Here is a 25083-nt window from a genome sequence, read left to right as displayed (position 1 = left end):
TTGTTGTCAAGCCGGGTTGGCTTTTTAGGTAAAAAGCTTGTGCTTCCTGGGCCTTTCATTTGTTGCCCACACTGCGGGGGCTTCATCTGCTACAGGAGCCTCGGTGCTTTTAGGCATTGACTAAAGAACACCCAAATCAATTTCCTCTGAGAAAAGAAGCATGGAGAGCCCATGGGACTCCTTTTTATCCGCCTTAAGTTGTAGTGATGCCATTGATTTCATTGTTGAACTAGAGCAAAGAGGGTCAAGGGAGTTTCATGAAACTAAGAAGAATGCCAGAAAAAAGCCATTGCTTATCCATGGACACGGAATGGCCCAAAGAAATTCAGAAGGTCAAGTGGCCCTGGCTTAGCCCATACCCCTTATAGCTAACTCAGTAACTAACCTCTGAAAACAAGGTCATGTCATGAAATTCTGACAAGCCTTTGTTAATATTTCATGTATATTCTCTCCTTTCCAGTGCCAGGAGATTGCCTCAAAGCCGGCGTGGATTTCTCACCTAACTTATGACACTGTTCTCCTCCTCTACTCTCCTTGTGCCTAGTAATACCCCTACACAAATTCTTTCACTAGCCCCTGGTGACTTATAGGGATACCCCAAAATCCCCGCTAGCGCAGACACCAGCCTTCACTTTCGGCCCCAGGCAAACAGCAGCTGCTTCTCTACAGCCAATTCCTGGTCTCTGTCCTCCCCCAGTTAGGGACAGATTTGTTGTGAAGCTCCTGCAACTTAAGTTTTAAGGCCCCAAAGTCTAGCACCTAAGAGAAGATTCAACGTTTTGGATCCTTTTAGAAAAGAGGGCCTCCCAGGTTTCACAAGCTTCAGGCCTTACCACACCTGAAGCTGCACTGCCCCAAGTCTGACTCATTTGTACTGACCTTGTGGCTTCTTGGAGGCGGCACTCACACTGTTGAAATCTTGCTCGTGCCTGTTCCTTGTCCGTTCCCCACCCTAAGGTCCCTGAGAACAGAGATGGCTTCTGTGGTTTCTGTATCCTCAGTGCATGTATGAGGTGCAGGCTGGATGTCTGCAGAATGAATAAATGAATAAAAACTAGAATGTTGTCATCTAATTACATAATCTAATTTATCTAACAATAATAGTGGCTAACAAACCGAATGGATATTATATATAAGGTACTGTTATGGATAATATTTCATTTAATCATCTCAAAAATCCTAAGAAGCCCAGTTTGTAGACAAGGAAACTGAGGCACAAAGAAATCAAGTCACTCAGCTAGTGTGTGGTAGGGCCAGAATTTAGATTGGGTAGACTGACTCTTGCACACTGAATTATGCTGCTTCAAAGAAGAAGGGTAGTTCACTCGAACTCCGAGTTCTCATTTTTCCAGGCATTCGACAGGAACTGATACCTGAGTAAAGAATCCTTAGTGCAAATGGTAATCCCAGGCAAAGGTAGAAAGAAACCATCTGTTGGGATGAATTAGGATAATTGACAATATAACTCAGATTCCTGGGTGCCCACAGATAAAGAGGAAACGGCTTTATATTCTCACTGATCAAATAAGGGAGGTATTTTCATGCATATCTCCTACGTTCTCTCTAGTTTTTAGAGCTGTGAACATATGACTAGGCAACATACCCAATAAGCTGCAGAAAAGGCAAAACTGTGCAGAGTTTAGTTTCGTAATAGAAGTGAGTCTTCATGCCTTGTGTAATCGCAGTGGTGCTGCGTGGTAAGTGGGTATAATGTGCTTGCGATCTGGGCCAAGCCCCTTCCCTCTAGGTGCTCCCCTTCTGTGCTCTCTTCTCATGCCCGTCCCTTTTCCTGTGAGGGAGGAGAAAGCCAAGCACCCAGGTTAGTAAGGGAACGTTCATGCCCTGCTTCCTCCCTAGTTAAAACCCTTGCATGAAGGAAATATAATCTGAAATTGTCTCCACGAACAGCTGAGTATAACTAAATCAAATGCAAGGCACCCCTGTGGTTAAGGCTCAGACGTCACTACCTCAATGGACTAAGGTGGCCATCATGTGACCCTGGTAGGAAATGAGAATCACATAGATTTGCTGAGAAGCAAATGCACATTTGCTCGATTTCCCTTAAAACATTTTCCATTTGTACATTTGACTATACTGCGTATTTCAATCATTCATACAGTATAACCAATTTTAGGGGAAAAGTTGATATAAAAAGAATGACCTGGAAGCTCTGTCTGCCCACATTTTAGATTGTGACAAACTAACCTACCCTAACATAGGAGCAATGAAAGTTCCCTTTTCTTTACTCCCCCAGTGTCAACTTAACTGTGTCATGAAAGAAACAGGGTGGTTTTCGGGGGTCTATCTGCAAATGCTAATCTTTATTGTGATAAGCGAGAAATCTAAGTGCTATTTATTTTAGAGTATTTTTCCACCAACATCAAGCCGGGTTGGTGACTCAACTTGTGTTGTAAAACAATTCGCATAGATACTAGGATTAGTAGACCTTTGAAGACAGTGTCCGTCAAGAAATGGTCACTTTGTACCCTACTGATCTCAAATCCTGCTGAACGTTGACTCCTCCTAATTGTCCGGCAATTCTAGATCACTAATTAACAACGCTTGGCCATGTGAGTCCTGTCTGCCCAAAGAGCGTGTGATGAAATTTAAACCCACTCCTTTAGACCATGTCACCAGCCAGTAGAAGGTGCCCTTTAGAATTAACCTGATGTGGATAGGTTAAGTCAATATGATGTTTATCACTTGCATGTTTAATTTTTGTTTGATCTTCACTACAGATGGGATTTGGGTGGTTCCTTACTGTTGTGTGTCCAAGAACTGGAAGCCCGGCAAGGAAGATGTCCTTGAGGAACCCACGCAAGAAATAAGGAGAGAAATAGGTTCTGGAAGATACTGAAGGAAGATCACGTCCCACCCCCCAAAATAATTTAGAGCTAGTTCTACTTCTCTCATTAACTACTTATGGGACATAGACCAGTAACCTAGACACCCTGGGTGTGTTTGCCCTCTCACTTAATGATGAGATCAAACTGGATATTTTCTTTGGGTCTTTTCCATTAATTAATCAGTATGTTAATTAATCAATTGGCCTTCTGGTTGTTCCTCCAGTCCCCAGGCTGGTCCTGTGCAGCAACACTGCACTTGTCACCCCTTGTCACCCCCCAGGCTGGGGGCTCACCCCGACCTTCCTGGTGCTGGTCCTTCTCTCCAGCAGGACCGCTAAGATGGCAGCACTTCCCTAGGCTGTCCTGAAGCCTGGGCAGGGCAGAGCGCCCCCTGGGCCTTCTCTTTGCTTCGTTTTGGACAGCACACACGCCATCTGTGCTCTGTGTCTCATGTTTGGGATCTTGCCGACTTGTGCTTGTCTTCCTGCTAGCTGTCAGGCCGGGGCTTGGGGAGACAGGGCCTGTATCCCTCATCACGGCTGTGTCCCCAGCATTGGAGAAGTCCCTGGTTTCCAGTGGGACTCAGCTGTTATCAGTTCAGTGAATGTTTCAAGACTAAAGGTTGCACTTCTGTGTCATATGATTATCTGTGCTCTGATTACCTAGCAATTAAGTCATTTCAGTGGCGCTCTCTGAGAATAATTTGACTTGGTTGCTTTTGAGAATCTGTGGGTGTGTTTTTTGGAAGTAAAATTTTGTTTTTTAAACTTTCTCTATAGCAAAATGATGTCATACTTACAGAAAATTTTCAAGTATAGTACAAAGAACTCTTACATACCCTTTACTCAAACTTACCACTGTTTAATTTTGACACATTTACTTTATCAATTTCTTTCTCTCTGTGTGTGTGTATATAAAAGGGCTATACGAAAAGTATCCAGACATGTAACTGTTCTCATTATATTAACAATATATTTTTGAAGCATTTGAGCGTAGGTTGTCTATATCATGTTCATTTGTGTGTGTTTCTTAAAAGTAGGAATATTATCTTACATAGCCACCTCTTACATATCCATAGCCTAGTTATCAAATTAAGGACAGTTAAAATTGATACAATACTCCCATATAATATGTATTCCATATTCCAATTTTCAATTATCCCAATGATGTCATTTGTAGCAATTCTGTTTCTGGTATAGAATCCAGTCCACATCATTTGTTACATTTAGTTGTTGTATCATGACTCTTCTAAAATTTGGAACAGTTCCTCAGTCTTTGTCTTTTACCATCAGTATTTATGAACAACATGGGCCAGTTATTTTACGGTGTGTTTTTCAATATTGGTTTCTCTGATATTTTTTCATGATTAGTTTCCATTTGTGTATTTTTGGCTGGAAGCCTGAATAATACCATGTTTCTCAGAACATCGACATCCCATCTGGGGCAGATGTTGTCCATTCATTTGCCTCTTAGTGGTTGATTTTGATCACTTAAGGTGTTTTTTTCCCCCACTGTGCAGTTAACTATAATATTTTTCTTTCTTAATTACTCACCCTTTATTGAAGATACTTTGAGACTATTTTGTTGTTCACTAAACTCCTGACTTCAGATTTAGATTTATTAGTGATTCTTGCCTGAATAGTGTTTACTACAATAGTTGCAAAATGATGTTTTTTTTAAATCCTTCTTTTCTTCAATATTTAGGTTTTCAGGGGTCTATCTGCAAATGCTAATCTTTACTGTGATAAGCAAGAAATCTAAGTGCTATTTATCTATATTTGTTAACTTTCTACCAAAGGAAGAACTTTCTCTTCTCCCTTTTCTGCCTTCTTTTTTCCTTCCATCTTTCCTCCTTCCCTGCCTGCCCGCCTGACTATGACCCATATAGACTCATAGATTCTCATCCTACTGAATGGGTTATAATCTATTACTTTCTTTCTTTATTTTGATACTAAAATTATTGACTATTTGGCCAGTAGGAGTCTTAAAATGTGTTTGTGTATCAAATAGTACAGTAGATTTTCAATCAAAAACTCATTTGCTTTTCCTGAGACAGATTTTTCAAGGAGAATAAATTTATATAGTTTAAATAAAGCCTAAAACACATTGTTTTAATTCCTGCAGCTTGCTTGGAAAATGGTTACTATTCCTGATATGATTTTTATAACAATTATATTCCTCCTACTATAACCTTCTGAGGTAGTCCACACCATTTTTGTACAGTCCTTATTTAATCCATTTATTCAAAATTTTACTGAGTGCCTATAATGATAAAATAGACATAACAGAAAGGCAAACGATGGCACAAGGTTACAAGGATTGTCTCTGAAGTCTAAGCAAACCATAGACTCTCAGCTGTGGTTTTATATGTCTATAAAATTTTATTTATTTTGAGGCTTGCAATTTAATTGTTTGCTCCTATACATACTTATATATTGTAAATTTTTCTCTTAGAATCAAGATATTGTTAAAATCACTTTAGGGGAAAGATTAAAGTATTTGACATCTAAGACATTTGGGTCACTTTATGACTATGTCTTGCTCGTTCATTTCTACTATGGGGAACTTATCATTCTAACGTGTTTAAGTTGCTCTAAACCATGTCTAGCTAAAGCTCTTCTTAGAAACAGTGTATATTAGACTTTTATTAATCTAGACTGTATCCTATTGTCCAATTTGCCAGGGTCAGGCCACTTCTGAAGTCCTGAAATGTACAAAATTAAAAGCTCTGGAGAGTTTTAAGAAGGAACAGATCAATGACAAAGGTTTTAGATTGGGTGCCTAGAAAGTGAGGGGATGGGAACTTTGTTATAGCAAGAACTGGTGATAATTAGGACAGAGCAGGAAAGATAGGAGGAACAAGGGAGGGGTCTACTTGTACCATCATGTGTCTCTTAACGATAGGGATACATTCGGAGAAGTGTGTTGTTAGGAGATTTTGTTATTGTGCAAACATCATAGAATGTACTTACACAAATGGGTGGTATAGCACTACACACCTAGGCTGTATAGTACAGCCTATTGCTCCCAGGCTACAAACCTGCACAGCACTTTACTGTACTGAATACTGCAGGCAGGGGCAACACAATGGTAAGTACGTGTGTATCTTAACATAGAAAAGATACAGTAAAAATACGGTATTATCCCCTGATGGCACCACAGTTGTATATGCTGTCCGCTATTGATCTAAACCTTATGCTTCACATGATTTTTGAAGGGCTAGCTTATAGGAAAGAGAGTAATGGAATAAAGTGTTTTCTTTACTGCTTCAAAAGAAAAAGGGGGAAAATTAGCTCTCATGGATATAATTATAGAAAATCAGATTTTGACTCCAGAGAGGATGAACTTTCTAACAACTCCAGTATTTGTCTTATAGCGACCGTCGTAGTTCACTTAGCATAAGCCTTCGGAGTTTATCCACGCTGTGGCACATGTCAGAATTTCATTACTTTCTAAGGATAAATAATATTCCATTCTATGTACAAATCTTATTTTGTTTACCCTTTCATCTGTCCAGCCACTTGGGTCTATCTTTTGGTTATTTTGAATAATGCTGCTATAAACATGAATGTACAAATATCTCTTTGAGTTTCTGCTTTTATTAATTTTGAGTATATACCCACATCGTATGGTAATTCTATGTTTAGTTTTTTGAAGAATCACCTTACTGTTTTCATTTATTTATTTATTTTTACTTATCTCTCAACTTCTTTGTAACCCTCTTCCTTGGACATTGCCTTGTATGTGTTAAGTGCTCAATAATTATTATTAATAATATTTACAAGTGTAGCTGACATGCATACAGAATTATACATGTTATAAGTTTTCACTTAAATGACTTCATGTAGTAATATGATATTACTATTCGGCTTTACTCTCCTTATGTAACAAGCACTATGCTCAATGATCGCTTTGAATTATTGCCCTTAATTCTCATAGCTACTCTTATAAGAAGGTGCTGTTACTCCATCTTGCATATAGAGAAACTGAGGCACAGAGAGATTAAGTAACTTGCCCGGAGTCACACAGCTCGTAAGTGGCAGGGTGGCAGAGCACTATTCTAACCCAGGCAGTCAGACCCTACAGCCCACAGGCCTCTTCTCTACTTCCTCTACACTGAACTACCTTCCAAAAAGACCTGTTAAGTTGAGGACAAGTAACGCAAGAATGCTAGTGAAACTGCCGTGTAAATAATAATTAAAATCAACCGACCTGAGCTTACGATGAGCTCTTTATTAGAGTAGATCCAATATTTGGCATTTGAAAACTATTTTGTCTACCCCTTACCCACTTCCTCAAGCTAAAATATCAAAAGGAGATGACCTTCACATATTATTAGTTATGAAACAAATGTATCTATATAATATTGTACCATTTTGGTTGGGACAAAACATTATTATTGATTTTATGTTTGCATCGTTAGAATGAATGTTTACTAGCAACACTTAGTAGTGCTGGCTTATGGGCTTTTTCCATCAGAAGTCATTTTATGATAAACTAGCTTTGTGGTATTCTGGGAAACTTCATATGCCGGAAAGAGGTGAGTGATTTGCTCAGATGTGCTGAGAGTTCCACCTGTCAGCTCCGTTTACATTTTGTGACTCTGTTTACCCAAACTGAAAGGGATAGTGGGACAGAAGTCTGGAGAGCTAATCAAGGAAACCATGGTGGTTTATCAGAAACCACACTGATTTTCCTTTCCAGAGTCGTCCCCCCATCTCAGATCTACAATCAGGGGCAGTTTCCTACGCCCTGCGTTGCACGCGTCTGGCCTTCAGCAGCCCAGGCCTGCTGCTTCTCAGGCACGTCTGCTCCTCGGTCTATTCATCTGATCACGCCTTCTCCCCATGGCCTGTCTTCTCTTTTAGCAGAGAGCTCCCAGTTGGAGTACAGATTGGAGGCAATAAGCAGACTGTGAATAATGAGAAAGCATTCTTCTTTTTTCTTAAGAGCAAATATTTAATAATTATTTAATCTGATATCATGTTCTAGCATATAAAACAAACACATCTGTAAATTATGATCCTTCCTCAGTTGAGAAAACTTAAACCCTTTGGGGAAAATTGGCCTCTGCAGCTCGAGGGGATAGAGGGCAATAGAATCAAGTACAGAGCTGACACGCAGGGCAGAAGGTGACCCGTGCTCCGAGAGGTGCGGAGATGGAGTCTGGCGGTCAGGGCCATCCACAGCCCCCTTCTCCGAACCTAGCAGATAGCCTGCCATCATCGCACGTTGCCGTTGTTTGTTCACGCTATTGACACAGAGAGATGCGCGGCGTCATCACCCGGCCTGTGCAGAAACCGCCGTTTCCTCCTCCCCGCGCAGGCAAATATTTACCAGCGCTGTGGACATCCAGGTGCCTCGGTCAAGGAGGCATCCAGGACATCCAGGTCAAGGAGGCAAGCGGTTGCGTGCTGCCAAGTCGGCCGGGGTCAGACGCCAAGGGGCGAACAGGAGCGGAGAGGGAGACTTCAATTTTATTCAAATAGGCATTGAAATGTTGTCAGTTGGCCACCCAGATAACTCAGTCTTGACAATTTGGTCTCAGGTGTAAATTTATAGCCTCTATGAGTTTCCTGATTGTCAACATGAGGGCCAGGAATGAGAAAAGAGGAAAGAACAAAAAACGAAGAAAAGTGATGAAGAATGTAGAAAGAAAGGGATGAAGGCTCCTTCCTCCCGTGGCCATTCGCAGGCCCCAGGGCTGGGTGGGCAGGGCTGACCCAGACCACAGTCTGGGAGAGGCAGGGGTCCACGGGAGAATCAAAAACCTGACAAATCAAATTATTAGGTCACTTTTGGAAGCATGAACGTACCTCTCAATAAAAGTCTAGGACCCAGGGAAAGCCCAGAGCTGAAGAAGATGTGGGATCTAAAGTTGAAAATAAATGCACTGCAGCAGTCTTGGATTTTGAATTCTCATAACCTTGCAAGGGTGGTATTTTGATCATCATTTGATAAGAGAGGATAATTAAGTCAGAAAGGGTCGGCCACTTGCCCAAGTCCACAAGATAAGTGAATGACGGAGCCAGGCATTCTTTATCACGCTGCCTCCAAATCCCACCCGCCTTTCCCTGCAGACTCTGGACTGTCCAAACCCAGAAAACCACAGACATGGCTCTGGAAACAGATCTGAACGCAAATAACACCAGGTGAGTGAGCCTGGGGCAGAAGCAGCCCCGGTGGCAGGCGCGCAGGGAGAAGGGCCGGGCTCCCAGCGCCGCCCTGGGAGCAGGTGGGGGCACACGCTTCCTACCCCCTCGCATCCATTGTTCTGCTGTGGTCCACACTCTCACCGTCTATCACAGACGGAAATGAAATTGGTCCAGAATGGTTTCCTCTTCCCACAGTCTTCTTGGCTGTGTATTGATAGATGACTTTTAAATGTAATATCCTTACAGATATGAAAACTCAGCTGCTCTATTCATTTAATGTCCAGAACTGTCATTTTTTTCCTATTTTAACATGAGAGACAATGTATTAGCCTTTTTCTGTCCTCTAAGACTTCCTTATCATACTATAGTCTTAAAAAAAAAAAAAAAAGGGACTTAGCTTCCCTGGGTCATCTGACTGTGTTAGTTGGAGTCATGGTGTCAATACTCTCCATGCTGTTGAAGCTCAACGTCCCTTCATCCCAGTCCCCAGCCTCGGGCTGAGTGATCCCAGTTCACCATCTCTTACAGCTGGCGAAGAGGAAGGAGACCCACCTTGTCCCTGGCGCTTGCTGCCCTCTTCCCGGGCCTGCTGGTCTCCCTGGTCTCCTATAACTTACAGCTCTCTCCTGCCACTGCCTGCAACTCCTACAAGATCCATCGGTTTTCGTGGTTTGGTTTTTTGATTATGACTTGGAAACCTTCACGTGCCATTTCTTTTTGTTTTCATTATTTAGATAAAGCCCAGTGGGTTTTTTGGGCCCTGAATAGAGCAGGCTGATTTTTTTTTTTTCTTTTTGCTTTTGTCACTTTCTCTGTCCGTGCAATTTCTGTGGCCTTAGGGATGTCTATTAAAAGTACATTCCATTTTCCTTGAAAAGCCCTAAGCTTTTTTTTCATCGGGTCCTTTCTGTTCATATCTAAAGCGTGTTGAAATATGTGTTTCTGAGGCTCATGCTGACTATGCTTATTTTGATTAACACCATGGATACTACTATGTAGATGACTGTTTTCACTGTTTATAGAGGAATTTTCAGAAGCACTTTATGATAACACGCAACATGTCTTTTCATCTCCAGCCGCACAGGAGGGAGACACGGACATCATTCCCCGTGTCGTAGGTGGGGAAATGGGGTCCTAGACACGTCTGATTATTTGTGCTCATCGAACATCTGGCAGCTCATCCCCTCCCAGCACTGTGCCGCCACATTTTCATTCGTTTCCATCTTTAAATAGAATTCTTTTCCATTTGTAAAAATTAAATTAAGAAGCCAGCCTACCTGAAATAATTATTTCACCTCTCTATGAAGAAATCACTTAGAAAAATTATTGGCTGAAAAATTACATTTCCCTTTTAAAAGATCATTCTTTCTCACCCTGGAGCACCTTCTGGCTGGGAGAAACTGGCACCCCGTGTGGCACTGGGGATATTTGAATAGAACCAGAATTTTTACACTGTTTATCATCTGGTGAGGGTTTCAAGGGGAAAGTGTCAACATAAATTTGGAATTTCCTGACTTCTGCAGATTTGAGTTATAATCTTGACATGACTAGAAAGGAAATCTTAAAAAAATATTTTAGAGTGTTTTATTGTGGAAATGTCCCCAAACGTTTTCATCCCTTTTTTCCCAGAGAAACCTGACCGCCTGGGGAGGGGGGAGGGGGAGTACAGACAAGAACAAAACCCAGCGCCACATCCTTGAACTCTTTTGTGTGTTTAGAACAATGTCCAGTTAAAATCAAACAATATTGCTGCTAAATACGTCCAAAATAGTCCTTGGTAAGTGCCTTGCCGGTGGAAGGGCTCGTGAGCCGGCGGCCGCAGGGCGATGAGAGCGCTGCTCCGCAGGCCGGCCCAGCGCTGGGCCCGGCAGCCGGGCACGGAGAGATACCGTATCTTTCCAATAACCCTGTCATCAACTCCTTCGCTGCCTGGGACTTTAAATCCCAATGTGAGCGCCGCGGGAATACCACCACTGCACCCAAGTGGAAAACAAAAGCCGGGCAAGGGCCGGGGGTGGGGAAAACTCATAAAGGAGAAGTCATGAAGTCTGGCTCTCCGGCCAGATTTCCTCTGGAAGGTGAGGTGTGGCCGGCGCTGTGTGTGTGCACCGCCTGGGAGGGGACGCACACCCTGCCTTCAGACGGCAGGACCTCAGCCTGGCGCGCGGCCAAGGAGCCAGACGCCAGGCCCGGGCTCTCAGCGGTGGGAGCGGTCGCTGGGCTGGGTATACAATGGTATTATCTCAAGCCAACCACGGCTGCAGAAACGCGCAATGCTTCCTGTCCTTGCATTGCAGCACAGACTGTCCGATTTCCAACTGCTCTCGGACACACTCACCCACACTCGGCCGCCAGGCTTGCTGTATAAATGTCTAAAGCCACTTCTTCCTTGGGAATTGCAGACGCTGCAATGCCGTAATCCATTGTATTTTTATCCCCTCTGGAAGGACCTGCACGGATCATGGGCCACACGGGGAAAGGGATTAACTCTTAAATCAGTTTATGTAATGTAGGCAAATGCCTGGAGCTTCTTACACAGTAGGGGAAAGCAGAAAGGTCTTTTAATGTCATATTAACATCATACACAATTTATTCCTGTTGGTCTATCGTCTTACTCTCTTTTCCACTTTTCAATCCCTGGGAAAACAAGACTTGACTTTTCTTTTCTTTTCTGTTTTCTTTACTTTTCTTCTTTCTTTCTTTCTCTTTCTTTTGTACAAGGAAAGCAAGGAGAGTACAATAGAAGAGGAAAATCTGGGTGAATGTGATGGAGAAAGCTTGCTTTTAATTCCCAGTGACTACTTTCAATATATTTTGACTGAATTTGGTTTAAACTGCTATGGTACTCTCAAACACAGCCATTGGATTAAATTACAAAACTTTTAAAAAAGCCATTAAACCCTGGTACTACCAATGTGTTGAGAAGGACAAGAAAGACTGAGAAGGTGGTTATTTTTTTTTTTTTTTTTAAATTTGTTTGATATTCTTGGCTTTGAAATTTCAATTAGGTTATTAAACATCTGACCGAGTCTTTCAAACTACATGTCCATGCCAAAAAATTTAAAACTTTTAGCAACCTGCTCCCAGAAGTCAGGGGTTTAATCCAACAGTTACCAGAAATGCTCTTAAACCTTCTGCTTCCAGGTCAGGAAGTTTTTGGCAGGCCACTGTTTGGCGGGAACTTGGCCTTCGCTTCGGTACATGCGACTTCAGGAGGGTTCGAACACGCTGGCTTCGGGGAGGAAGCCAGGGCTCGCTAGGCCAAAATCCTCTGCTTTGTACTTGGGAATTCCTGCTGTCAGAGTGCAAACCCAATTTTCAGTGGAATCGGATGACAACTGCTCCAAATAATGTGGCTCCTGGTTTACCTTGAATGTGCCCAAGTAGATTTACTCCCTTCTAATTAAGCATGAACCCCTGGGAAATGGATGAATTATATGGTGTGTAAGCTGGACCTCATTAAACTTTTCAGAAAAGGTATGCACATTATGATTTATACTCTGGTCCTTGCTTTTATGGAAATGGGCCGGCGTTTCTGGCCTGGACTCAGTAGCGTGCTGGCAAATATTTTTAATGACCAGCTCTCCGCAACAAAGAGCCCTGATCAAAGGCACTTGCTATGGCCTTTAAGAGACTGGGACCTAGAAATATAGACTATTTTTAAACTATGAGATTATCTCAAGCATGCAGAAAAATAGAAAAGATAATATAAGAAATGTTCACGTACTCACCAACCAACTTTTATTAAATCTGAACCCTTTATGATATTTACTTGTCTTTTAAAGAAATAGTTGCAGCCCGCTGGAGCCCCTCTCTGGCCTCCTCCCCTCCCTGCAGAGAGGTGATCACTGTGTGAATGTTGTCTTCCCCTTGCCTGTAGGGCAAATGGTCTTCAAGCTCTCAGTGCTGTGCAAAGGCTGGTGTCAGGACAAGGTTTTCAATATTTCAAATACCATCCTTGCCTGCATGTTTCCAAACATGTGTTTTTATATGCAATATGTAATATTGTTTTGCATGTTTCAAAATTTGCATATTAATCATAATGTACATACCTCTTTGATAAGTTTAATGAGGTATAGTTTACACACCACACAGTTCATCTATTTAAAGTATATAATTCAATGATTTTTAATATATTCACAGAGTTGCACAACCATCACCACAATCAATTTTAGAACATTTTTGTCACTACCACGACCTTCTCCCTCAGCCAAAAAAACCCTACCTGTACCAATTAACAGTCTCTACCCTTTCCCACTCCCCCACCCCCACTCCCAGACCTAGACAACCACTAATCTGCTTTGTTAGAGAATTGCCTAGTCTGGTCATTTCATATAAATGGAAACATACAATATGTGAGCTTTTGTGTCTGGCTTCTTTCACTTAACATAGTATGTTTTATAGTTGATTCATGTTGTAGCGTGTATTGGTATTCATTCATTTTATTGCCAAATAATATTCTATAGTATGGAGATATCACATTTTATTTATTTATTCATCCATTGATGGCTCTTTCGGTTGTTTCTACTTTTTGGCTATCATGAATAATGCTACTATTAATATTTCTGTACAGGTTTTTCATGTGAACTTGTTTCATTTCTTTTGGGTATGTACCTAGAAGAGGAATTGCTGGATCATATTGGAACTCTATGTTTAATGTTTTGAGAAGCTGCTAGACTGTTTTCCAAAGCAGCTCTATCACTTTATATTTTCACTAGCAGTGTATGAGAATTCTGATTTGTCCATGTCCTTGCTGACACTTGTTACCATCTTTTGTTTTTTATTACAACCATCTTATTAGGTATGAAGAGTTATCTCATGATGATTTTGATTTGTATTTCTATAATGACTAATGATAACTGAGCATCTTTTCTTGTTGGCTATTTGTTTATCTTTTTGGAGAAATGTCTATTCAGATCCTTTGTCTATTTTTTAAATAGAATTACTTATCTTTTTATTATTGAGGCATAAGAATTCTTTATATGTTCTAGCTATATCTCCCTTATCAGATATATGATTTGCAAATATTTTCTCCAATGCTGTAGACTATTTTTTTCACTTTTTTGATGGTGTTCTTTGCTGTACATAACTTTCTGAGATATTTCTTAAATTAATAAGTTTTTATAATTATCTAAGTAGAAATATGGAACATGAGTACATTAATTTTAACCAATTTCAACCTCTATAGAGTACTCAAACTGTGACTATGGTCAATTAATTTAGTGATCCATTCTCCTGTCAGTAGAAATTTGGTCTGTTGCCAGTATTTGGCTACAACAAACAATGCCACCATGAACATTCTAATCCATGTCTTTGGGGCACATTTTCAAGTGTTTTTTGGTTAAACACAAGGCATACCTCGGAGACATTCATTTCCAGACCACCACAACAAAGCCAAGAGGAGTCACATGAATTTTTTTTTATTTCCCAGTGCCTATAAAAGTTATGTTTACACTATCTTTGTGTAGTCTATTAAATGTGCAATAGCATTATATCTAAAAAACAATGTATTAATATATACCTTAATTAAAAATACTTTATTGCTAAAAAATGCTGACGATTATCTGAGCCTTCACCAAGTTCATCATCTTTTTGTTGTTGGAGGGTCTTGCCGCCATGTTGATGGCTACTGACTCATCTGGGTGATGACTGCTGAAGGATGGAGTGGCTGTGGCAACTTCTTAAAAAAAAAGACAATAATGAAGTTTGCCACATCAATTGACTCTTCCTTTCATGAAAAGTTTCTCTATAGCATGCAAATGCTGTCTGGTAGCATTTTACCCACAGTAGAACTTCTTTCAAAATTGGAATCAATCCTCTAAAACCCTGCTACTGCTCTATCAACAAACTTTATGTAATATTCTAAATGCTTTGTTGACATTTCCACAGTGTTCACATCATCTTCACCAGGAGTAGTTTCCATGTCGATAAATTACTTTCTTTGCTCTCCAGGAGAGGCAACTCCTCATCCATTCCAGTGTGATCATGAGATTGCACCATCTTGGTCACATCCTCAGGCTCCACTTCTAATTCTGTAGTAGTTCTCTTGCTATTTCCACCACATCTGCAGTGACTTCCTCCACTGAAGTCTTGAACCCCTCAAAGTCATCCATGAGGGTTGGAATCAGTTTCTTCCAAACTCCTATTCATATAGATATTTTGATCTCCTCCCATGAATCATGAATGTTCTTAATGGAATCTAGGATGGTGAATTTTTTCCAGAATGTTTTCAATTTACTTTGCCCAGATACAGCAGAGGAATTACTACCTATGGCAGTTATAGCCTTATGAAATGTATTTCTTAAATAATAAGGCTTGAAAGCCAAAATGACTCCTTGATCCATGGGCTGCAGAATGGATGTTGTGTTAGCAGGCATGAAAACAACATTCATCTCCTTGTACATCTCTATCAGAGGTCCTGGGTGACCAGGTGCATTGTCAATGAGTAGTAAATCTTTTTAAAGGAATCTTTTTTTCTGAGCAGTAAGTCTTAATAGTGGGTTTAAAATATTCAGTAAACCATGCTGTAAATATTAATAGATGTGCTGCCATCCAGGCTTTGTTGTTCTATTTATAGAGCTCAGCAGAGGAGGTTTAGCATAATTCTTAAGGCCTCTAAGATTTTTTGAAAGGTAAATCGGCATTGGCTTCAACTTAAAGTCACCAGCTGCCTTAAACCCTAAGAAGAGTCAGCCTGTTCTTTGAAAGTTTGAGGCCAGGCATTGACTTCTCCTCCCTAGCTATGAAAATCCTAGATGGCATCTTCTTCCAAAATAAGGCTGTTTAGTCTACGTGGAAAATCTGTTGTTCATTATAGATAGCCACCTTCATTAATTTTCTTAACTATTCTCCGTATAATTGGCTACAACTTCTCCAAGAGCACTTGCTACTTCACCTTGCACTTTTATATTATGGGATGGCGTCTTTCCTTAAACCTCATGAACATTTCTTTTGCAGCTGCCCCTCCCCTTGATCAGTCTTCATAGAATTGAAGAGAGTTGGGGCCTTGCTCTGGATTAGGCTTTGTCTTAAGGTAACGTTGCGGCTGGTTTGATCTTCTATTCAGACCACTAAAACTTTCTCCATGTCAGCAGTAAGGCTGTTTCACTTTCTTATCATTCATGTAGTCATTAAAGTAGCACATTTAATTTCCTTCACGAACTTTTCCTTTGTATCTACAGCTTGGCTAACTGTCTGGAGCAAGTCATAGCTTTCAGCCTATCTCAGCTTTCAACATGCCTTCCTCACTGAGCTTACTCATTTCGAGCTTTTGACTTGAAGTGAGAGACATGCAACCATTTCTCTGGCTTGAATACTTAAGAGGCCATTGTAGGTTTATTAATTGGCCTAATTCCAATACTGTTGTGTCTCAGGGAATAGGGAGGCCTGAGGAGAGGGTAGGAGATAGAGGAAAGGTCAGTGGAACAGTCGGAACAGACGCAACATACGTATCAATTAAGATCACCATCTTATATGTGGTTTGTGGTGCTCCGAAACAATTACAATAGTAACAGCAAAGATTTCTGATCACAGATCACCATAATAGATATTATAATAATGAAAAAGCTTGAAATATTGTGAGAGTTATAAAAATGTGACACAGATATGAAATGAGCACATGCTGTTGAAAAAAATGGTGCCAATAGACTCGCTCGACGCAGGGTTGCCACAAACCTTCAATTTATAAAAGGATGCAGTATCTGCAAAGTGCAATAACATGAAGCACAATAAAACCAGCTTGCACCTAGAGTGGAATACCTGGACCTTAGAGAATGCATATCTTAAGGTTTATTATATATGGTCAAATTATTTTTCTTTTTCACCAGCAGCGTATTAGCTATCTCAGTGTGGGACATCTTTGCCAAATACTTGTTATCATTTGACACTTAAATCATAGCTACTCAGATGGGCATGAAATCAGAACTCACTGCTGTTTTTAAGATGTGGCCTTTTTGACTGTCAAGCTACAGCAGCCTGGGGAGGACAGGTAAGCTGCTGGGGCCGTCTCGTTATTTGTGACTCAGAGTCAAGAATTGTGGCAATGATATGCTCTTGTGTATCAAGAGCTCTGGGGACCCTCATACAAATAGGACAATCTGAAGAACTTTGTGGAATATTTGTATGGTTCCTCTGTACAGTCTTTTGGCTGTGTTACATCACTGATGATTTGGACTATATTTGGTATGGAGCATATTTTAAATAGGCAATATGAACTTTTTGCTATTGATTACCATAAATTCCCAGAATTTATTAGTATAAGCCATTTGCAAATTCTTTAGCCCCTGAAAGTCCTGCAGAAGCAGGTAGTTCCCATTTCCAGTTTTGGTCCCCGGTCTTTACTTTGTCATGTTGCTGATAATGCCAGTTCTCTCAGCATTTTCTCATATGGTTCCATTCAACTTTTTAATCTTTCAAAAGTTAATGCTTTTGTCCTATATAAATAATACATGCCTAACTTTGCAAAGCTTTCAAAATTAACTTTGCTTTCAAGGCAAGGATTAAAAAACTGAGACCACCATGATGTTTCTGTTTGACATTTTTAGCAGAGTAAAATTTACCAGAAAACCTGTATCCTAGATATCTCATCAAAGTTATACTTAAATCAATCATTATATTATATTAATAGTATTTAGGTGAGAAAGAAACTTTTATGCCAAATAAAGGGTTTCTTTTCTTTTCCCCAGATTAGAGTTTTATTCAAAAGGAGACTAAGGAGAAGCTTCAATTTTAATGTGAGATTTTTAAAATTCAAATAGACCGTGTTTTTTAAAGCTGAGTTTCTCATATAAGTGTTGATCTGTTATTTTAACATGTGTAGGTAGAACCTGCAAGGTAAAACAAGCAAACAAAAATCAAATAATAAAGTGAGGAGCTTTCTAATGGGGAAAACTTTATAAATGTTGTATTCCATAATTTACATGAAATGCTTTTTTTAGGTGCGTTTTAACAGACAGCTTGTCGTATAGAATGTGTGCTGTAGCGCTGCGCTCAGCTGCTCACATGTTCGTTATCTCACTGGCCGAAACCTGGGAGGCAGACACTAACTCGCTCATCCTGGCTTCAGCTGTTTTCCTGACTTCCACAGATGTAGGCAGTGATATCAGCTTAGGCTCTGAAAATAAAATAAATGTTAGAGTTTTTGAATATTTCCCTCCAGTAAGTTTTCACAAGCCAAGAAAGTTCAAGAGTTCAATGAAAGATAGTTGGTCCTTTTAGCTGTCACGGAGCATTCCCCTTCAGACTAAAAGGTGAAGTCAGGAAATCCTGAGATGTTCTGTCTCGATTCTATTCCACTGAAGTGGTGAAAGATTAAAGTTCAGCCTCAAAGTTATTTTTTATCGAATATTGGGCAGGCTCCAGTCTGCACCAGACGTTTCTTGGCCCAACTCTCATCTCTCTGGGCAGAGCTTGGGGCTGTCTGTGCAGCTGGTGGAACCCTGGCCCAGGAAGCCTCAAAGGGAGAGACACCGGGCGAGGTGGGGAGAGGCTCTGACCCCGTGCCCAAGCCTGCGATCGTCCGGTGGTTTCACAGGTTTGGTATCAACACGACTGCTGATGTGGTCTTGGACCAGCGTGGAACCAACTCACCAGACGGGCAGATTCAGAGCTAAGCAGGAATGAAAATGTCGTACTTTGCAGGCACAGCAGGTGTTGGACTTCCGCCTCTCACGTGGTTACGAAATTAAGGGCTAGGACTGCTTAGCATTTTAGCTCTGCCACATATTTGCGCTGTGCTTCAGTTCCTCATCGGTGAACTAGGGATGATAACAGTACCAGCCGAGAGTACACATGTAAAGTGCCAGAACAGTGCCTGGAAAATAGAAGACGCTCACTCAGTGTTAGCTAGGACTATCGTTGTATTAGTAGTAATACATCCAATAAAGGCAGGGAAAAATAAAGTAATCCTTCATGTAGCCAAAAAGTTTGAGTAAACTTTATACATTTTTAGAGATCATTTAGGTGCAATTAGATGCAGAATCAGTGTACTTCTTCTCAATTCGTCAAATTGAAATTTAAAATGAGGGAGAAGAGTAAGTTTACATGCAATGTAAAAATGTAGCTTTCTTTAGTAGATGGTCTTATAAGTCTAAATAGTTTTCTGTCTAAACAGTCTGTGGGCTCATTTTAATATCAAAAATTAGAAAGCACACATGCTACTATTACAGCACTGCAAATATTTAAAAAATATAAAAATTACATTTAACGTAAAAATCCATAAAAATATTATTTTACCCAATACAGGGAGTTCATCTTTAAATAGTCTCAATTTTTAACTTATTGGCTATTTTTCAATATACACAGTTAAGAAACAGCCAAGTCCATATTTAAGTAAATAGAGTTTTAGATAACTTATTTTTTTATTGTCCATCATCAAAGAGTATTAGGAGTACACACACAACCCCCCAAAATTAAAATGTTTGGATAGTGCCATTTCAGATTATAATTGTACCAAATTTAAGTTTTATCTAAAAAAATAATTCTCTATAGTTACTGTACTTGTTGCATAATATGAACATTCACCAAAACTCACATTGTTCAAGAGCAAGTGATTTTTCTTTTCAAATAGAAGTGGCTCATTAATGTTTTCTTAAATAAATTAGGATGATAAATCAGCAGTAATATCTTAAATAAATATCTTCTAACATTTTCTCTTGATTTTCATGCCCAAAGTGAATAATTTATTTCAGGAAGGCTATTTCTGCTGCCAAAGAAGTTTAAAAAACTCATTTGGCCAAAGGTTTCCTGATAATCACGGACTCTGTGAAAGCTTGGCCTGGACATCATGGGTCACGGTGTGACTCCGGGGATCCCTCACAGACAGGGGAGGAAGCGGGGTGAGCCTCGAGGCACCTCCTCCCGGAGGGAATGCTGCGCGCACAGGCCGCCTGGGAAGGGGCAGGCCACAGAGAAGCACAAATAGCCACAGACCAATTTCAGGAAACAGCAGTAAGGGGAGTCACCAAAGTTGTCGAACTTCAGTTAGTTGGATTTTGGAGGTGAGATGAAAAAGCAGGGACTGTCCTTTTGTCCTTCACGGAATAGACGGGTGGAAAAACACCAGCTTCAAAAGTTTCCAGAGAGTGATCATTAAAACTAGGATTTGGTTAGGTTTCTTTTTTTTTCCCCTTAACTTTTACATACAGAAAAATATACAAATCATAAATATGCAGCTTGATTAATTTTTTTTGAAAAATTGGGGTGAACTATACATAAACACTAAATTTGCTATTTTAACCATTTTTGGGTGCACAGTTCAGTGGCATTGAGCACATTCACACTGCTGTGCAGCCATCACCAGGGTGTCAGATCCTTTTTATCTTCCCAAACAGAAGCTCCATTCCCATTAAACACGAACTCCCACCCTCCTCCCTCCGGTCCTTGGCAACCACCGTTCTACCTTCTGTCTCTGTGAATTTGACTACTTACTCTGGGTGCCTCATGTAAGTGGAATCATACAGATTTTGTCCTTTTGTCACTCACTTATTTCGCTTAGCGTAATGTCTTCAAGATGCAGCTGGATGAATTCAATGGAATGAACACACCTGCGTAACCAGAGCCCCAATCAAGAAACACAGCACTGCCAGCACCACGGAAGCCCCCATGCGCCCACTTCCCGTCAGTACCCACTGCCCTAGTAGCACCACGAGGATAACCTTGTCCTCGGTCAAGGAAGGGAGGGAGGCAATAAAGGGAAGACCAAGGTTTCTGCCTCTCTCCTCCCTAACAGGAGAAGCTGCACATTTTATCTGTTTTATATGTGACATTTGGGTCTCTCTGCCAAAGGAAAGTTTGGAAACTTTGACTTAGGAAAGGTTCATATGTCACTGCCAGATTATGTGGATAAATGCCTTATTCTAGTGTGCCTTTATTCATCTAACTCCCATTTTTGCAATCCTGTTTAGGCAGCCTCTCCTGCAGGAAGCCTTCCCTAAGTGCTCTTGGTGCTTTTGTACCTGTGCATTCCATATTCTGGAGATGTTATTGGCTGACTGTGACTCACCACCAGACAACGGTCCTCCCCCCAGGACAGTCTCTTGACATCTGTATAATCTCAAAGCCCAGCACAGTGTCGGGCACCTGATGGCTCCTATAAATGTTTGTTGAACTGAGCAGAGCTGAACTCATGGTCTCAGGGTACTGACTGGAGTGGAAACCTGTTTTAACAGTTAAGCTTTCTCATTCTGGAGCTGGTTGCCATTGGAGAAATCATTTAACTTCTATGTCTGGGACTCTGGCAAAAAGAGGGAAGTGCCACAATATTAACCTGCCAGAAAGGGTTTCTATACACAAGTGCCTTGGCAACTCTTGTTTGAACAGAAGTATCACGCTGTCATCATAAGAGTTAGTGTGCATACTTCACGCTCTTATTTACCTGAGACAAATTATTTAAAATCTCTCCCTTTAATCAAGTCACATTTCCTGATGTAGATACAAAAGATCTCACAGTTTAATTAGAAAAAATATATAATATTGCATGAAGATATATAAAGAAACAAACCAAGATTTTTTTTTTTTAAAACACGACTAGGTAATAATAGGTAAAAGTATATTTTTCTTATTCCTAATACATGCGAGTTTTACTTGGATGCCGTACTCTGATTTTTGAAGATTTAGGACACATTCCTTTGGTACTTGTTGTAAGAAAACTTTGGAACACAGGTGCCATCAGTGTATGGAGCCAGAAGACCCTCTGTGCTAACTTCTAAAATATCTGTCAGTAAGCTGATCTAATAGTGTCGTCACATCTAACGAGGAGTGTCCCGCAACTGCCTATGTAAGGAGCTAGCCACACAACCAATGAAAGTATTTCAAGACCCCAAATCTATCTTTCCTTTAACTTTAGATTGAGAATCAACAGAAAAGATATAAACTCAGATAAACAGGCAAAAGTAATGAACAAATTCGTCATAACTATACTGATAGCCACAAAAAAAATTAAAGAAATTCAAATTTGAGTAAAATAGATATCTATTTGAGTCTATGAATCACAAAATATTTTAAACATTTCATTAGAATTATGGGTGATTTTTGTTTTCTCATTTGTATTTGTCAGATTTTTAAAAATACTTAATATGTGCTATTTTTCTGACCATCCAACACTATTTGCAAGTATGCTATAACACAGATGAGCCCGATTCATTTTACTCATGTCCAGGAAGCTAAGTTAGCCGGTGGGAACAGCGCAGGGGGCTGGCCGTGCACGGCTTTATGTGCACCTGCCATTGGCCTCGCAGCTATCAGGGGGTTGGCAGGCAGAGCTCTTAGGTTATCACCCACAGGAGAAATGGGAAATGACACAGGATTCCCACAAACGCGGAAGGGGGGCATTCGCTCTTGAGCAGTGACTGTGTCCTACATGTTGTGCTCAGGACTTCACACCTATTATCTCGTGCCGTCCTGACAGTTGTACAGAGTGGAACTTCCCCATCGGAAGGAATGCTGGAGGCTGATGGCTGATGAATAGAAATCAACATGCAACAGAACTTGGCATTACAACTGTTTTCAGAGGCTAGCCTAAGATTGCTTTTCTTTGTCTCAGATGGTTACTAGGACCTCGAAGTTTCATAGCTGAGACCCGGCTGGCTGATGTGTCCCCATCAGTCCTCTGACTGACTCACTGGATGGCCTCAGTGAAGTCATGTTCCGTCTGTGAGTGCGTTTCCTTGCTGTGAAGGTGAAACTAAAAATACACGCTGTCTTCACGGGTTATGGTAAGGACCAGCTGAGTAATCTTTACCCAGAAATTGCAACTTTGTCAAGTAAAAAGGAGAGAAAAATGCCTATTTCATCATATAGGAAATCTGTTTGGGAGTTGTCTGACTTTTAAGTGATATAAAATAAAATGGAACACTTCTCTTCAACCTCCTTTGTTGGCCACAAGAAAAAAAAAACTGGCTTCATTCCTATGTTCTTTGGTGCTGGCTAAGGACAGGGCAGTTGCCAAGGAGCAGCTCAGTCACCAGGGCGGCCCCCTGCGGCAGGGCGTGCTGGCAGAGAGCAGCCGCCATCCGTCCTCACTGCGCTTCCCGAGGGCTGAGTCACTGGGCAGGAGGCCTCTCCCCTCCCTACACTTGGTGCTGAATCCACCATCAACTTTTGTTTGACAAATCTAGTTTCATAAGTGGTGGGTTTTTTGATTTTCAACGGAAAAGTTTTGGCTCGCTTGCCTCATTTTAAAAAATAATTTTATTCCTCTCTTTGATGTGAGGACCAGTTCCCATAGCTAAGATGGTTCAGAGAGACAGCTCAGAACAGGGGTTGAATCTTGGTTTTCCTACCAGCAATCTTATGGCCTTGGACACTTTGAACTTCAGTTTCTTTGCGTGTACACTGGGGAGGGTAATGACAACTTTGTAGGGTTGTTGTAAGGGTTAGAGATCCTTCCTGCCTACCTTTCCTCCCTCCCTCCCTTCCTTCCTTCTTTCTTTCGAGATAGGGTCTTCCTATGTTGCCCAGCCTGGCTTCAAGCTCTTGGGCTCAAGTCATCCTTCCACCACAGCCTCCCGAGCCTCTGGGACTACAGGTGCGTGCTATCACACCTGGCAAGATCTTTTATTTATTTATTCATTTCAGGAAACAAACTTATATTGAGTACCAAGTTCCTTACCTAGTAATACGGCTGCAAATGAGGCACAACCCCGCCCTGAGGGAGCTTGCATCCCAGTGGGGAGCTATGTCCTTCTTGTAGGGTCTGGAACTGGGGTTATGACAGGTCAACAATCCACAGGTACAGTGGGCACCTCGGTATTGGGTGCTGATGAGCTCTCAGTTTATCCTCCAAACACAGGACAAAGAACACTTTGAGGAGTCATTTGGTCTCACATTACTCCCAGTTTTCACTGTTTATTCAAGCAACAGTCGCTGAACACCTGGTTCCCACCAGGTGGGAGGGAGTTTGTGGGGCTCTAGGAACCCTGAGCTCAATAGGATGTTGCCTGGTCCCCGAGGGGCTGACAGTCGGGAAGGAGACAGACACCTCATGGGGTTGGGCGCTGACGGGGTCACAGGGACTGCTCCGAGCTGGGGCTGGGAGATGGGCCCTGAGGACGGAGAGACATCTGTCACACAAGGCAGGGGGTGGCGCGGGCAGTGGGGCAAACGAGACAGGTGGTCACAGGGAGGGCAGAGGCAAAGGCTGGGAGGGGGCGCAGTGCTGGCTGCCTTCGTGCTGTTATAAAATAACTGGTTAGCTATGAAGTCAGGAGCTTGGAGGGCGGGGAGGAGGCAGGTGGAAGGTGGGAACGAAAGCCGGGTAAGTGTGGAGGGGTCGGCCTCGTGTCCACTGACAAGGGAGGACAGCTGGAGACTGCGACTGAGAGGGGCTGGGGGCCAGAAGCAGTCGGGGGCAATGTCCCAGGGAGGGAGGACAGGACTGCAGAGAGTGGCTTTGACACCAAACCCCACTTCCAGCTTTTGGCTGACCGGTGGCCCTGGGAAGATTGCTTAACTCTCTGTGTCTCGGATTCTCCCTTGAAAGTGAGGCTAATAACATAATAACAGAAGCTCACAGAGGGTCGCTTTGTTGTGTGGATTAAGTAAAATAACGCATCAGAGGCACCGGAACAGCGCCTGGCACACCAAGTCCTCCATAAGCTCCCGCTGTTACCCTCGGGGAACACAGGAGGATGGAGAGTCCCGTAGGACAGAGGCTTGGTGTGGTCTAATACGACCTCAGTGACAAAAAGCTGCCCCTAGCCTCTAAGAACACATCAAAAGAAGGCGAACGCATTGAAGGAGTGTGGCCTTGGGGGTCCTCCAGCTGCAGAAACCCAGGGCGACTTTCTGAGCGGATTTCCTACAAGACCTGGGACGGGTGGGGCTGTGGCCCCCGTTTGTTCCTAGGCTAGGGCAAGAGAAGTGTGATGAGAAAGACGACCCTGGGTCCCCCTGGTGGTTGGGCCTGCGGTGCTGGAGACCCCGCCGGCTCCCGGCGGGCCTGGGCAGTGGGTTCAGTTCGTTTTGGCCTAACTGCTTACCAACTTCTCTGATGTTTTTCTACAGATCTGTTCCTCCTAAATCTTTTTTTTTTTTTTAAGGATGATTTTTCCAGAGCAACTTTAGGTTCACAGCAAAATGGAGCA

The sequence above is a fragment of the Eulemur rufifrons genome, chromosome 3, assembly GCF_041146395.1.
Source record: "Eulemur rufifrons isolate Redbay chromosome 3, OSU_ERuf_1, whole genome shotgun sequence".
Classification (NCBI taxonomy): Eukaryota; Metazoa; Chordata; class Mammalia; order Primates; family Lemuridae; genus Eulemur; species Eulemur rufifrons.
This window is presented reverse-complemented; position numbering follows the sequence as displayed.